Raw genomic sequence first — 15,498 nt, forward strand, 5'->3', positions numbered from 1 at the left:
GACGATACTGCCTCTCCGTTTATGCCGACAGTGTTTGGGAACATTCTCATTACCTTTTTGACTAGAAAAGTCTTATTGCATTTGGAAAAACAAAACAAAACAAAAAAACCAATAGGAGGTCTTTTTTTTTTTTTCTTTTTTAACTAACTAGCTGTGAAGTTGTATAAGAAAGAGAAAACACTTTGAAAAATGGTCCGAGCTCTCTTGTATTAAGCACAGCGGATGAAATGATTTATTGGGTTTTATACACATTCTGTAAAGGGTAAGCATTGCTAACAGAATGAGTGGCAGCCTCTGGGAGCTGAACAGGCCCCAGGGACTAGTCTTTGTTCCTCTGCTCTTGACAGGCATGTGTCTCTGTTAAATGAGAGCTTAATTTCTCTCATATGTGAACAATTTCCAAGCCCAACAAAGGCAGCCAGGACTGGAGCTATTTAAAAGAACCAGCACAGGAGGAAGCATTCTTGAAGAAAGGGGATGCTAAAAGGCTAATTACTCACCATGGCTTAGCAACTATTTTATTTTTTCCCTAAGCAAGGTTTATTAACATGGATCTGCCACTTTTTTTTTTAACATAAACACACATTAAAATTACAAGGTTATATTTTTATTCTTTGTGAAATAGCCATTTGCTGATCTCTGCTCATTGAAAAGAGGTGCCCGCACCAGCAGTGGTGGTGTATATCATGGAATATTAATTCACTAGAGGGGGAGGGGAAAGGCTAATATACTTTGGATCCTTTCTCTCTCAAGTGGAAGGAATTTAAAGTATTTACTAAGCAGCATCCTTGGCAACACTGTGAACCCTCTCTTTAGACAGTAATTGCTTAAAATATGGAGGGGATCTTTATTTCAACATTTTCTGTGGGTGTTTCAAACTATGATTTGTTTAGTTTGTCTCAATTTGTGGACTCTGGCATCTGGGGGAAAATCCATGTTGTTGAAGAGGCATACGTAGGAAGTTACAGGTATATTTCCATTTACACTGTTCATATTTTCTTAAGGTTTTGTAAACTGGATCATTTTTTCCCCTTTTGACTTGTATTATAATCATTAGCCCTTTATCTTATTTTTTGACTACTGATCTTTAAATTTCTGTACTTTTCCTTTCAAGCTTGATATCTTTAGGCAATGCTCTATAAAAAACATTTAAATATATTTATATGGCAACTATTCTATTATTAAGGTAAGAATACGTAAACATGAAGGATAATTACCTTATTTATCTGTTTTGTATGTTTTTAAAACGGGACACACTAAATATTTAAGTTATTTACAGAGAAGAATTTTAGAAATGAAAGGGGAATTTATAATTTTTTACGAAGACACTATGTTGAATATTGAGACACTTTGGCCAAACTTGGTTTGTTTTATTTTAGAACTAAAACAGTGGCCTAGGTTCTCTTGATGATCACCAATAATTTGCTGAATAACCTTTGGCAAATCTCAATCTCTGAGGCCTCAAATGCCTCATCTATAAATAAATTTTTTTTTTACCATCTCTAAACTTCTGTGTTATAAGAAATTGATCTCTGAAATAAAATAAATGAAATGCTTGCAGAATACTCTTAATGAATTTGTTTAAAAATCCCCCTGAAAAACGTTATTACAAGTCTACATTTTGAATTTTTTAAAAGGGAAAATCAGGAAGTCTTCAGATATTATACACTTCATGGGAACAACATTCCACTATACATGACAGGCTCTGTGTGGCACAGCAGAAAAGGTGGGGAAACTATTGATTTTATTTGTAATGATGGACTGCTGACAGATAACTCTTTGGATTGTACTTATGAAAGTGGTCTTCATGAGCAAATCTCATTATTCATATGCCATTTAACACTTGTAGTTTAAAAAAAAGTGTAATTTCCACCTGTATGGCTCTACTAGCATATAGATAACTCCTGAAAGTGTCTGAGCCCTGTATATGGCCATGTTGATCTAACTTGGAATGAGAAAGGGGTACTTAGAGTGTGAAATGGTGACTGCGTGACTTGGAGAAGAAAAAAACAAAAGCCATTTCCTCCCAGGTGCTTTTTTTTAGTATTCTTGCTTGCTATCCAGAGGTACTGTGGTTTCCATAAGAAGTCATGTTTTAGTAGAAATAACACATGCCAAACCACTTAAACTAATGACTAAGCATCTTTGTTCCAGATTTGGATTGCATTTGAATATGAAAAACAGTAAGATCTTCAGAGATGAGAGTCAAAGAAAATTCTAGCATCCTTATTTCTGACATGAATTAATTAGGTTAAGATTGCTTTCCTTTTTTTGTTTAGGATGTTATCCAAAATGAACAATCAATATCATTTCTTTATAAGTCTGCCTCTCTTTCTTCCAATTTTTATTGAGATATAATTGACATACATCACTGTATAAGTTTACAGTGTATAGCATAATATACTTACATATACATACATACTATGAAATAATTATCATCTATAGGCACCTATCATCTCATATGGATTTTATACAAAAAAAATGCAAACAAATAAAGAAAAAAAGGTTATTTTCTCTGTTCTTTTATAAAAGATTTATTCATTTGAGAGAAAGAGCAGAGGGAGGGGCAGAGGGAGAGAGAAAATTCTGAAGTAGACTCCCCACTGAGGACAGAGCCCAATGCACAGGACTCCATCCCAGTACCCTGAGATCATGCATGACCTGAGCCAAAATCAAGAGCCAGCTACTTAATCAACTGAGCCACCCAGGCACCCCAAAAGTTATTTTCGTGATGAGAACTCTTCAGATTTATTCCCTTAACAATACCCGATATATTATACAGGAGTGTTAACTATAGTCATCATGTTGTACATTATAACCTAGTACTTATTTACTTTATAACTGGAAGTTTATACCTTTTAATCACCTTTCTCTAATTCCCCCTCCCTCTACCCCTCTGAATCTGATCTCTTTTTCTATGAGGTTGTTTGTTTTAGATTCCACATACAAGTGAGATCATACAGTATTTATCCTTCTCTGACTTATTTCACTTAGCCTAATGCCCTTAAGGTTCATCCACATTGTTGCAAATGGCAGAATTTTCTTGTTTTTATATGGATGAATAATATTCCACTGTACACATATACCACAACTTCTTCATTCACTCATCTGTTAACAGACACTTAGGTTGTTTCTCTGTCTTGGCTGTTATAAATAATGCTGCTGTAACATCAGGGTGCAAATTTCTTTTCAAGTTAATGTTTTCATTTCCTTTGGATATATTCCCTGAAGTGGAATTGCTCGGTCTTATGGTAGTTTGATTTTTAAGTTTTTGAGGCTCCTCTGTACTGTTTTCCATAGTGGTTGTGCCAGTTTACAACCTCATCAGTAGTGCACAAGGGTTCTCTTTGCTCCAAATCTACGCCAGCATCTATCATCTTCTGTCTTTTTGATTGTGGCCATTCTAACAGGCATGCAGTGATATCTCATTGTGGTTGTGATTTGCATTTCCCTGATGACACATGATGTTGAGTATCTTTTAATGTACCTATTGTCTGCCTCTCTTTTTATATTTTCTGTTCTTATAAATGACATCACTTCAAGTCATTTGATCTTGGCTTTTTCTTCACACATCTTACAATGGCCAATTCTAGTCCAATTTACCTTTAAATGTCTCACATCTAGCTTCTGTTTTTCATTCCCACTGTTACCAACATGATTCAGATTTTCATCACCTTAGGCCCAAACTGCTGAAATATAGTCTCCAGTTGTCTCCTCACCTTCAGTGTGTCCCGCTCTCTTTACGCATTCATTCCAAAGTATTTTTCCTCATTGTGCTTATCTTCTGCTCAGAAATGTGGAATGGTGTCATGTTGCCTATGATTTTGATTTATTTAATACATTTTCATGGAGCACTTTTATATTTCTGACACTTTTCTAGTCATTGAGGTTATGGCGATCTACAAAAATTTCTGCCCTGCTTAGCCTTAGTTCCCATGGGGAAGGCAGACATAAATGAGAGAAGTAAAAAGATAGTATGTTATAAGAACCACTATTCTGGAAATATAGAGAAGGAGATGATGCCATTTGGAATAGTTTGCTTGGGTGATTACTTATGAAAAAGGTATCATTTGAGCAAAGTTTTGAAGGAACAAAAAGCAAGTCAAGTGGGTATCTGAAGTAAGACCTTTCCATGCAGAGGGAACAGCAGATGCAAAGACTCATAGGGAGGAGGAAGCCATCTCTATTTAAGGAATATCAAGGGGCCATTATGGCTGGTGGATGTGGTGTTAATTTTGGAGTGTGAACAAAATGGAGAAGAATAGGAAATGAGAACAGAGAAGGCTTTTTACATCATTTTAAAGACTTTGCTTTTAAGTGGGATGTGAGGCCATTGAAAAGAATAGCGTGTGGTCTGATTTGGGTTTTAACAGGGCTGTTCTGGCTACTATGTTGCAAATAGACTGAAGGAGGCAAAAGTAGAAACTGGGAGACCATGGGAAGGCTATCTAGGTAAGTAATGTTGGTAACTTGGAGGAGGCAGTGGAAATAGTGAGAAATGTTTAGATTCCAGATGTAATGGGAAAGTAGAGCCAAAGTGATTTGGAATGAAGAGGAAGTAGGAAAGTCAAGGGCAACTTCAAGGACTTTGACCTAAGCAACTGGGAAAATGGAATTGCCATTCACTGGGAGAACTGTAGGCACAGATGATAGCAGAGGATAAGAGTGAGCATCTGGGGGGTTAGGGAATGAGAGCAGAATTCAGGAGTTTAGAGTCAAAGCATTGAATTGAAATACTTATTAGAGATCAGGTGGAGATGTTAAGTAGGCAATAGAACCTACAAGTCTGGAATTCAAAAGGGAGATAAGGACTAGAAATGTACATTTGGGAGTATCAGTGTGTGGATGGTTTTTAAAGTTGAAAATTGTTAGGTTGAATTTCATGGCCCTCCATAAAACTTTCATTTCTAGATTTACTTTTTGCTAAATGGTGAATCACATTTGTCCAAACGTTATTTACTGAACATGATTGTGTCCTCCTATCTCCAAGTCAATTATCATATTTTTTTCTACTTGGAATGCCTATTTTTCTCCTCACATTCACCTTTGCCTTTAAAAGCCTAGAATTCCATTAAGGTCTAGTAGCCTGATCACTATCACCCCTATTTCTTGCCTGAGTCAAAGTCATCATTTTCTCTTCTGAGTTTACACAGTCCCTTGTGCTTTTCTTATAGGACTTACTACATGCTACCATACTACTACCATATATTAGCCTGTTTTACATGTCTTGTCCCTCTAACAAGATCATAGAATCCTTGAAGACAGAGGTCACATTCATTTTTACATTCCCAGCATGCCTAGCTTGGTATCTTTTACATGATGTTCACTGAATATTGTTGAATTGAATAGTTGAAATCTTAAATTATTTTAACGGAAAGGAGACAATCAAAAGTATTCTTTTTTTCTTCTTTTTTATGCTCATCGCTTGACGAAGCAAGTATTGAAAAAAACATATCCGAAATGAATGGTCCTAAAATATTTAGTTCATGACTTCATGCATTCAGTACGATGATGGAAATTTAGGAAAGAGTGTGCTAAATTCTTCACGCACTGATCTGACTGAGGTTAAGGCTATCCAATTTAAAGAGATAATAGTTGATGAATTAATTGGCTGTTCAATTCCTGCTTGATTAAAGTTGGTAATCTTGATGAGAAAACAGTATACCCTTTATAAATGAAAAAAATTAATGACTTGTTTAGAAAATCATTTTAGTGACCTATTTGGATTAACTCTGATATTAATTAAAATGCTTTGAGCAAATAGGACTGTGAATGCATTTATACTACAAAGTTTCACTGGCCCTTATTTCTGTCTTTAAATTAGTGAGTGATTTTTATTTATAAAAAAGAAATGCTGAGTACTTATTATGTATGCTAAGGACTTTTATAAGTCCTTTACAAATGTTACCTCCTTATATCCTATGTGTTTAGCCCTTTAGATTGAACTTTACTAGAGGTTTTGAAAATCAGTAATGCTCTGGTTCCTTGGGGAAACTTCAAAAGGAGTAGTAAGAGCTGTTTTTTTATAGCCTAAATTTACTGTCTAGTCTCCTTTTTGAGCTTTATAACTTCTTTAATCTGGCTTCTATTCTGTTAAAACCAGAAATCTTGAGAGTGATTCTTCTTCTTTTCTTCTTCCTTCTTCACACTATTCTTTTTTACTTTCTCATCTTCATTCTCTCGCTTTCATTATCTTTTCTTCTCGTCTCTTCCTACTCCTTTCTCTCACGCCATCATTTCTTTCACCTCTGTCTCTATCTATTCTTTCTCTTCTCTATCTTCCTTTTCTTCCCTTTTATTTCCTTGTATCTGCCCCTTTTCCTCCATTACCTTTTTCTATTATATTTTTTAAGTGTCAGCTCTGTCCCATTAACTGGTCATAACCACAAAGTTTGGAAAACACTGACCGATGTCACTTATTTCACATGTAAGGAAGCTGAGGCTGATGGAGATGGAGTTTTCCAAGATCACATGTTATGTCCTGGAACATCTACTTATTAACAGAGTTCGGTTTAGAATGTAGGACTTTGAAGATCTCCGAAGAAACCAAAACATTCTGGGCTGTATGGGTATCTTATTAAACTTATGAACCTAATTCTTCCTGTTTTGAAGAATACAAGATACAGTTATTTGAAATTTTAAACAAGAATGTCTAGGTCAAATTTTGAAAATTCATATGGCTTTCTAGTTTAACATAATTGCTATCATTATGAATTCAAAGTTATGATTTTTCCAAGCTAACAGTTAATACCATTATGTATAAAACTTGAAGGCCTTTAAGGTTTTGTTATATATAACTCCACAGAATCCTTGCATTAGGACAAGAAAGTAACAGAAGAATCTATTAACTTATTTTAATAGTTCCAGGAAGCAGTATGAGGGTGAAGACCATGAACAACCAAAGTCTGATGAGCAGTAAGTTTAGCCTCCTGCCAGAGGTTAGTATCTTTGAAGAGTGAGTGTCAGAGAAACATGCTAAGACAAGGTCAGGTAAGAATAGCAAAAAGTCTAAAATTCATCTTTTCACTCAGTGCTGCCATGTGCTATGTACTGTGGTACGTCAAATGACAGAAAGAAAGAACACTGAAAACCATTAACACCAGGGTTTTATGTGGTATACTCCTGACTTTGCTCTCAGAATGAGCAAATATTGACAACAGAGAAGCTTTTTTCTTTGTGGCAGGGAAGGGGGTAGTTTTGTGGTACCTGTAAAGTCACTCAACACTTTATTTTTCCTTTGTCCTGCTTTTGTCTCCTCAGAATCTCACTCTATTTGTGCCTTCTTCAAAAATCTACTATGGATATGTGGGGGTATTTTGTAATTTAGTTTCCTTCATTTTTTTATTGCTAGTAAGGCACATCAAACTTTTAACCATGGAATTTACAGCAAAGGCTATAAATAAATTTGATATAATATTTGGATTTAGGAGAATAGCTACTATCTCCTGAAATGATTGGATTTTTTTTTTTTAGATTTTATTTATTTATTCATGAGAGACACACAGAGAGAGGCAGACATAGGCAGAGAGAGAAGCAGGCTCCATGCAGGGACCCCAACGTGGGTCTCTATCCTGGCACTCCAGGATCACACCCTGGGCCGAAGGCAGACACCCAACCGCTGAGCCACTAAGGCATCCCTGAAATAATTATGTTTTATGTTTAAGACTTCATAATAAATATGTTAAATATAGCAGATCCATTGTCAAATGACAAGTAGTATGATCTTCACAAAATCTGAGAACAAGGAGAAAAGAAACAAATAGGACAAACAAACAAATAGTACATCAGTGGTGTACTGAAGCTCCCTCACTCTGGTGCAGAAGGGCTAGCTGTGTCTGTCTTTCCCTAACTCTTGCTCAGTGACATCATGATACACTATGATTTCATGGTTGAAATCAACCATGATAGAGCTACATCATGGAAATTGACCAATGCTCAAAACACCTCTTTCTTTCTTTCTTTCTTTCTTTCTTTCTTTCTTTCTTTCTTTCTTTCTTCTTTCTTTCTTTCTTTCTTTTCTTTCAGAACTTGTTTACCACATGCAACTGGGTGTCATAAAGGACAAAAATGTTAAACAGCAAAGCAATCAAACCTTTGAATCATTCATTCTTGAGTTAAGGATCCTGGGTGTCATTTATTTAAGCAGTAGCATTGGTTTTGGATCAAGAGTTAAAAACTTTTTTGTAGTTTTGCTGAAAATTTGGAGTTAATTGAAGAATTAAAAAGGGAGCTCGGTTCCAAAGATTCTTTACAAATTTAGAAATATTTTAAAGTAATTCACAGCCAGAAATAATTAGCCCCCTGGGCTCACTATGCTGCTTTTTTGTAGGCTTCAGGAAAGAAGAAAAATTTAGAGGTCTGAATAGAATCTAGCTTAAGAAAATGAAATACTCTACAGTTAATTTTTCTCCTTAGCCCACAATTTCATTTCAACAGTTGGCATATTTTATGTGTTCTTTGATAGACTTGTGAGCTACTCTGCTTTAATAGGAACCGTTCTTCTTATTTATCTTTGTGTTAAAATGTAACCACATTAGCCCTCATCCCTTTTAAGTAATTTTACCATCCTTAGTACAATGCCAGTACAAACTAGTATGTAAAAGTATTATGGTAGACAGTGCTCAGTGCTCTCCAGACCCCTCTTCAGAGGAGCACTTTGCCATCTAGCCACAGGCGGTCAGGAAACAGCCTCCATCTGTCAGCTCCTTCAGCTTTGCCTCAGCTTTGAGAGCTGCTCAGCCCCAGGTCATTCCCTTCCGAGGGAACTCCAGTGGAGTGAAGAACATGGGATGCGAAGGTTGGGCCTCTTAGGCCTGAAGCTAGATCAGATCCTTACTCCAGAGCTCCCTACTGAATTTGATGGCATTTTGTTTAACCAGGGTCCTAGCTTAGCTTTTTTATTTATTCAGTCTTGTTTCTTTCTCCTTCCCATCCATCGGTACCATTCTGCAATAAATATTTCATATCCTAAATCTTGTCTCCGTGTCTTTTAGAGAACCGAACCTGCAGCGCCTCCCTGTGTATACAGTAGTAGTAATTTTCTGAGCTCTTGCTAATACCATTGAGCTTGGTGGCTTTGGTATATTAGCCCCCTTGCGTCATTCTTTCCCCTCATGACTGTCCATGACCCAAACTGTTATGCAAAAGCTGCTTGAGTGATTTTGCTCCATGTTTCAGTACCTGTCCCCAAATCCTGCCATTTATAAACATTTTGTAATGATGTGTCACCTACCCTAGTGTTCTGTTGCATTCCATATATATTTATAGATAGAAACAGACTTTTCAAAAGTCTGATTTTTCTATCAGCCAATAAAAGTCAATAGAAGGGAGACTTATTTTAATAGTAAATATATGTGCTATAAACTATAGATTTATGATTTAACTCAAAATTCTACCTTGTTAAAAATTTAAGGTTCCAAATTCATATGCAGTTATCAGGTTACTAAAATCCTTGGGAATACATTTTAGATCTTAAACTACTCAGAATACTGCATAAAGGCCTCTTTGCCTCATTTTGTCTCTCAGCTTACAAGTTCATGTCACCTGATTTTTTTTAAATCAAATTCCCTTTTGATACTCTAAGGCCTAATAAAAAAATTAAAAGAAAGAAAGCAAAATCTTTGTTTTAATGTTTGTTTTAAATGAACACCAACTTCTTCACATAGCTGTTTTGGGTAGTTAGTTATATGAAAATGTTAATAAAGAAGATAGGTGGGAAAGATAAGAAATATGAGAAATACTAATATTTGTCCTAAAGTCTTGAAACATTAAGTGGCTGCACTTCAGCATTCTCATACTAGAAATAATCTTTGTCTGAATTAGAGAAATGATAGAACAAGATTTAGTCACAGATGAGAACCATCGGTAATTTCAAATGAGGAATTAGTATTAGCTAATTTTGTGTAATATAAGTAACACTAATAAAATGATTTGTTGAAAGCCTTCTCTTACAGGTGTAGACTTCTGTAGATCCTTGGTAGATTGATTTAGACATAAAATGAGCTTCTGAGGACTATGTGCATTATCTTTCTCCTGTGGTGCTTTTTTAAAAGTAGAAAGTGTAAAATGGCTTGATGTCAAATGATGCCAGACATGTTTTCCCCTACTGAAAAATCATGTCCTACCATGTATCCCATCATACCAGTAATTTTCTTGTCTTAAATGAATCCATAGAAACTGATCCCAGAATATTTAATTACTCTTTTTTCATCTTTATCCTGTCTATAGGATGTGCTTCAGCCTTCCTATCTCCTGCCTTTTTCTATTTTCTCATTTTCTTACAGTAAGAGCAGAAAAAGGAAAGTGGGAGAGTAGTTTCGGTAGACACTGAAATAAGTGAACTTGAAAGTTTAGTGAACTTGAAAGTTTCTCAAAGAAATAGTTGCAAATCAGAATGTGTTTACCTAACCTTAATTAACTGTTCAAACTGTTTTTTAAGATAAATATATTTATTTGAGCCTTAAAAAAAGGAAAAAGACTTTCCAAAAAAGAGGCAGCAGCAAATAGTCAAAAACGTAGTTTCAAAGTGTGGCTCTGCCATCTATTTAGCATGTGATCTTGGGCATATCATCTAACCTTTATGAGCCTTTTTGGTAAATGGATGATAGTGTATGCACACATGCACACATAGACTCACTCCTGTATCTCCAGCCTCATTGGACTATTGTGAGTTAATATGTATAGAAGTATTTTGGCAACTATAAATTGCTAAAGGAAATAGTAATAATAATGAGTAAGTTTGTATGGAGCAAAATAGTCTGATTATCAATACTCACATCACATTTACCAAGATCTTTTTCTGAGATTTCTTAAAGAATACCCAGGGAAAGCAGTAATCAGGCAAGACATACTTTCATCATTCCTGGAAGCTCTGCCTAGTTTCTCCATTTTGCCCAGGTACCCTTTCTCCATGCACATACAGATATACATACCTCACCATTTATCCTGCCGAAAATATGAAAAAATAGCAAGCTTCTCATATTATTGTTTATATATAAGTTACAGTTGAGATAAAGATAAATTAGGGTTCATGATGTGTAGGTAAAGAAATAAATGCCCATGAGTTTTGTTTATTTGTTTGTTGTTTCTTTGATGCATTTTGGTGCCAGAGAAAGATACAGTGTCTTACAGGTTTAATTCTGAACTAAACAGAACAAGTCAACACCTGGAGAGCACACTCTCTGAAGAGTCACAATAACATGATACAGATACCAGTGGGTATGGTGGGTTTGGGTGATGTTGGCTTTATGAAGGCAGGGAAATTAGAACTAGAGGGGATTTGGGCGATATAGTGTCTACAATGTATTGAAAGCATCCAAATAAGATATATTTTTTCTAAGATTGTATTTATTTATTTGAGAGAGAGAGAGAGAGAGAGAAAGAGAGAGAGCACAAGCAGGAGCGGGGCAGAGGGAGAGGGAGAAGCAGACTCCCGGCTGAGCAGAGAATGTAACACAGGGCTCTATCCTAGGACCTTGGACCATGATCTGAGCCGCAGCTTAACTGAGCCACCCAGGCACCTCAAGAAGATATGTGTTTAATTCCAGAAAGGAGATTGATTAATTCAACAATTTTTTAATTTAATGATTTTAATATATATATTTAATATATATATTTTTAATTTGGGTACTATCTTTGGGTACTATCCTAGGGCTAAAGAAAAAGTCAAATTACTTATTTTGGGGAGCTCACAATCTAGTGAATGCCAACGATATAGTGTGCTAAGTGTTATGATTGCTGTGTTCACTGCCTACCAGAGGAGTACAGGGAAGAGTCAGCTAATCTCATTTGAGAGGTGAAAAGAGGTTTGCTTAAAGACATGACATTTGAGTTGATTCCAAATTTTTCAGTAAGAGTAGAAATGAACCAGGATGAGATATTTTCAGACAGGGAGAAGAGTTTGTACAGAGGTCCAAAGGGATGAAGAACACTGCATGTTGGAAAAGTACAATAAGCTCTCAGTAAGGCTGGAATGTAGTGCACCAGTGCAGATGTGGCAAAATGAAGCGAGGTTGGAACTATGTGCTGGATCTTCGAGGATCTTCTGTGACAAATTAAGAGACAAATTTTTTTTTAATTGTGAAGTGGAATTATATTTACGTTCAAAAAGATCACTCTGACAACACCGTAGACAACAGTTTTGGAGAGGCTGAAGGGGGAGTCAAGGAGAGAATTTAAGGTCCTGTGGAAGTAATCCAAAGGAGAAGACATGGTAGCATCTGAGCTGTGGCAGTAGCAGGGGGAAGAGGAAGGAGATGGATCTGAGTGATGCTGAGGAAATAAAACCTATAAGATTAGAAATTGATTTGCTATAGGAGGGAAGAAGATAAGCCAGTTCTCTTATTTCTGCATGACTGATAGAATTGACAGCTGTTAACAGGATTGGTATTTTTTTAATTCCACAAATATTTATTGGACATATACTAGGCACTGTTTCAAGCACTGATAATATAGGAGTGAACAAAACTGATGAAGTTTAGGAAGATAGAGACTGCAAATGAATAAATAGATAATACCATGCAGTGATAAGTTCTATGGAGATTAAGGTTAAGTTAAGAGTGTAGGGTGGTGGGTATTACTCATATAGAGAGGTTAGTCAGAAAGGAAATGATTTTAATAAATTGAAGGAATGAGACGTGTGGATAGTAGTGTAAAATGTATTTCAGAAACAAGGAACTGAGTTACAAAGTCTGTGAAGCAGGAATATGGTTGGCATGTTTTAGGGCCAGCAAAGAGGCCAGTAGAGATAGAGTGGACAAAGCAAGGAGAGGAGTGAATGTTTTATGAAGCCAGAGAGATATCTGGGGATAGATCGTATTGATACATGATGATGGGCAGATTTGAAAGGTTGGTTGAGATGAAGGATTCTGTTTCCAACATTCTGAATTATCCAGGTAGATATGCATCCTAGATACTGAATATGTAGCTTTGAAACTTGGGAAAGGATAGGAATTAGAAATATTGTTTTAGGAATCAACATTGTCACACTTAGTGATAATGAATTTGTATAGACAGAGCTAGAAGAGGGTAGGTAGCAGAAACCTTGGAAACTCTAACATGTTTAAAAGGTGGAATAATAAATAATAAAGTGTGGTATGATAGAGCAGTGGGAACACATGATGGAGACTGAGGAGGAGAGGTGGTGGCAAAGGGACCAGTTGACTGTTCATATCAGCTCAGTTCTAGGAAGATTCCAATCATGAAATATTAGTGAAGCATCTACTATAATCATACCACTATGAATATAAATGCAGTAGAACTTAGAATGATAGGATGGTAGGGCTGTTGGAAATCACCCATTTAAACCTACTCATTTTGGTGGGGGAGGGGGATAGATGAAACAGGTGACAGGGATTAGAAGTACATTTATTTCGATGAGCACTGAGTAATACATAGAATTATTGAATGTATTAAACTATTGAAACTAATTTAACACTGTATGTTAACTATACTGGCATTAAAATAAAATTTAAAAAACACTCATTTTGTGTTTGAGGCAACTGTGACCAGAGGACAAAGTGACACAACTCAATAGTGACTGGTCAGGACTGTAATCCAAGTCTTTGGAGCATTCCACTTTCTGCTCTGTCCTGGTCCATTGAGGCTGCTATAGCAAAAATACCATAGACTGGGCAGCTTAAACATTTATTTTTCACAGTTCTAGAGGCTAAGAAGTCCAAGATCAAGGTACCAGATGACTCAGTGACTGGTGAGAGGCCACTTCCTAGTTCATAGATAGCTGTCTTCTTGCTGTTGTTGGAAGGGATGAGGGAGCTTTCTCGTGTGCTGCACCCCCATAACCCTTCCCAAAGGCCCCACCTGCATTGGGCATTAGGATTTAACACATGATTTTAACAATGAATGGTTCATTCAGTCTATAGCATGCTTCAATATACTTGAGCTTAGAGAAGCAAAGAGCATACTAGATAGGAAGAATTGTAAAGAAATTTCTGGAACTTCAGTTTAAAAGGCTGGGTAGGAATTGGATACTTATGGAGAAGGGAAGAGTGATATGAGAGTGAATATTAAAGCAAAGAAGTGAGGGTGAATTTGTTGTACATAGATAGCATCTAAAAAGATGTCCTGAATAAATAAATAAATAAATAAATAAATAAATAAATAAATAAATAAATAAATAAAATGTCCTGTTCTATGATGGAAGAGTTTTTATTAGGGTAGAGGGGAGGTAAATTTGGAAATTAGGTTAGAATAAGGACTGTGTTCTTGATGGAGTGAGAAACCAATAGGGAATTATTATGAATAATTCTTTAATAAAAGCATGTTGTAGAAGAATAAGATAGATATAACACAAGTACACATTTATATTATAGCAAATGTTTATTAAATGGTCATTATATATGAGTCATGATAGAGAATGCCTTATATGCATTACATTATTTGACATAATAAATAATCCTGTTTGCCATTGAGAAAACGGACATTTAAGAGAGGTCTAGCAACTTGCCTGAGGTATAAGTGGTGAGGCTGGGATTTTAACCTAATTAACACCCACAGCTAACATCTAGTGTTTATGTTGGATGTTATTTTAAGGTTCTGGATACATTAACTCATTGAACCCTCAAAATAACGCTCTGAAGTTGATGATATTATCCCCATTTATAAATGAGAAAAGGGAGGCACAGAAAGGTTAAGTAATTTGGTAAAGGTCATATATTTTGAAACTGGCAAAGATGGAGTTCAAACTTAGTCTGGCTCTAGAGTCTGTGCTGTTCACCAGTGTGCTCTGCTGCTGCCTTTCCATCTATTTGAATCTAGACCCCTAGCTCCCAGCCACAATCTTGTCTAGGTCTCTCAGAGCAGGAGTCCCGATTGAGAGACCTGTAGGATCATTTATGGAACTGGGCTTTGGACATAGAAAGTATAGCCCAGGAATCGATTTCAAAGGGAGAGAAGTGCAAATATTTTTGTCAGTCTGAGGCATCCTCCATAGTTAAGCAAAGAGAGTAACTCAGGGACCACCTCCAGAAAACAAGGAGCAGTAGTCTCGAAATGGGAAATTTACCAGGTTCACAACTTGTAAATGAGGAATGTATGAATAAGAACTAAAATATGTGCAGCCCAAACTGCCCAACTACAAATATGTGAACACTCCCTGAAAGACTGGTTGCCCAGGAAATGTCTGGTTACAAAGTTAAGGTACAGATTTATCAAGATAGATAGATGTCTTGTGAGCTAGTCCGTGGCTGTTTGTGCAGAGTTGTACGTGGGGAGATAGGAACAGGGAAATTTTGGGTGTGTATCACCAGAATTCTCTTGTTTTGTCTCTATGTAAAGCTACTTTGCATATTTTTCATGGGCAAATATTAAGTGGCTTTAAAAAAATCAATTGAACTATGGTTGAATGATTTTGAAGACCATTGTACTGAATTTAATTCGGAGCTAGGTGATTAGAAAAGGTCTGTAAGGGACAAAGAGGAGTCACTGAAAAGGCAAAAATGGGGGCACCAGAGAGAAGCATCAATAGTCCATACAATTTAA

At 36.1% G+C, this 15,498-nt stretch overlaps 1 protein-coding gene across 24 annotated transcripts in view; it reads left to right on the plus strand.

Moving 5' to 3' along the window:
* SOX6 (SRY-box transcription factor 6) overlaps nucleotides 1–15,498 on the plus strand; it is a 585,747-nt gene that overhangs the window by 406,553 nt on the left and 163,696 nt on the right. The window lies entirely within an intron of this gene.

Source organism: Vulpes lagopus, chromosome 15 (assembly GCF_018345385.1).
Source record: "Vulpes lagopus strain Blue_001 chromosome 15, ASM1834538v1, whole genome shotgun sequence".
Lineage (NCBI taxonomy): Eukaryota > Metazoa > Chordata > Mammalia > Carnivora > Canidae > Vulpes > Vulpes lagopus.